At 42.2% G+C, this 1,627-nt stretch overlaps 1 protein-coding gene across 1 annotated transcript in view; it reads right to left on the minus strand.

Moving 5' to 3' along the window:
- The window catches only part of LOC118478775 (mitogen-activated protein kinase-binding protein 1-like), a gene marked incomplete at its 5' end in the record, with an annotated part of 11,763 nt that overhangs the window by 9,163 nt on the left and 973 nt on the right, over positions 1-1,627 (minus strand).

A 1,627-nucleotide genomic window follows, 5' to 3' on the forward strand; every position in this document is an offset into this window, starting at 1 on the left:
ATTATTCATCATAAATCACTGTATCATATTAACAACAGCGTCCCAAGCCTAAAGTCCGCATCGGGCAACTTTACTGTACTTAATCTGTGCGCTCGTCAGACGTCCACAGTGTTGGGCAAGACGTTAATTTATTACGTAGGTCAAATGCAAATGTTTGGCGTGACTAATGCTAAAGTACGGGCGATGTCCCTCAATTTGCCCCCCTTAGGTCGTTTTAGGTAATAGTAAGTAAGGTTTGAAGTTCATTGTCGGTCTTTTTTAAAGGAAAGAATGGTTTGGTCTCGATCGAGTTTTTCTTCGTGCTTTTGTTTGTTTGATTGTTTGTTCGGTTTTCTTATGGTTCTTTTTCTTGCTTTGTTTTGGGGATATTGTTGTTTGTTTTTATTGTTGTTTTATAATATTGAAAGTGAGTAAGTTTTACGTCCCAATTGGCACAATTTAGATCATTTAGGAGGCAGGCTGTCAGGGCCAACACGGGCTGAGAGAGGTGCATCGTCTTAGCAGAAAGACAGAGATTCTTAGGGGGCTCTCGTGGCCTAGAGGTTAAGGTGTTGGCCTCTCATTCAAAGGTCCCGGGTTCGAATCCGGGTAGTGACCGAAAAATTTTCTTCTCTAAATTTGTCTCCTTTCACCTCCTTTCCTGCTCTCTAGTAATGTTCTGTCGTCTGCTTTCGTCTCCTCTTTCTGCCTCCACTCCCTCATCTCCTTTGCCCCCCTCCTCTGGGCTCCTGATTTTTTCTACAGCCTTTCTACTGCTACTCCTTGGCTTCTTCGTGCTGCTATCTTTCAGGCCACACCCCTGATCTTCTGGTAGGGAAGATTTACACCTAGCCTTCTCGGACAAGGGCGAAAAACCTCGGAGGGTCCGTGTGCAAGTTGCACACGTTAAAAACCCCTTGGTGGTCTAAAATCGATAAGAGTAGGCTTCGGCCGCCACCCGGGCAATATTCAAAATTTCCTACCAACTGAAAAAGTTTAATGAGTCCCGCGCGCTCATATGACCTTATGCAGTTGCGAGCGCCGTAAAACACTTACAAAAACAAACAAAAACCCAAAGAGATTCTTATCCAAAATTCTCCACACAAGAGAATCGAACTCATGTCTTCTGCGTGTGACGGCAAAACACGTAACCATTTCACCACAGGCGCCGAATCGAGTTAGTAAGACTTTTTGATGATTTTTACCAGCAATGGGTGTGACAATAGAAAAGAAATGGTTGAAGACTGGGAGCTGTAGTTTGCTTTAAACATGCACAATAGCTGTCATTTTTCGAAAGGGACCCTATTTGGGTAATAGTAGGCCAGAAAAGTTTATTTAGTTTTAGTAAGTGCTTTACGGCACTTACAACACAATAAAGTCATACAAGTGCCGAAGATTTAGAGGTGTTACAAGAGAGTAACAAACACAAAAAAGGAGGAGAGATAAGGACGATAGATGTTTGATAGGAAAGAAGTTCTAATCAAACCACACCAGAGCACCCACCAACCACCCACAGGCCAGAAAAAGAAAAGATAATTTAAATTAGAGTGAAAGAAGCAGATCGACACAATAAGTCATTAAAAAACGTAGTGCACGGAAGTAGCAAGACAGATACACAGAAACAGCAGAGGGAAATTATTTTTTTTTT

The sequence above is a fragment of the Aplysia californica genome, unplaced genomic scaffold (genome assembly GCF_000002075.1).
Source record: "Aplysia californica isolate F4 #8 unplaced genomic scaffold, AplCal3.0 scaffold00935, whole genome shotgun sequence".
In the NCBI taxonomy this organism is placed as follows: domain Eukaryota; kingdom Metazoa; phylum Mollusca; class Gastropoda; order Aplysiida; family Aplysiidae; genus Aplysia; species Aplysia californica.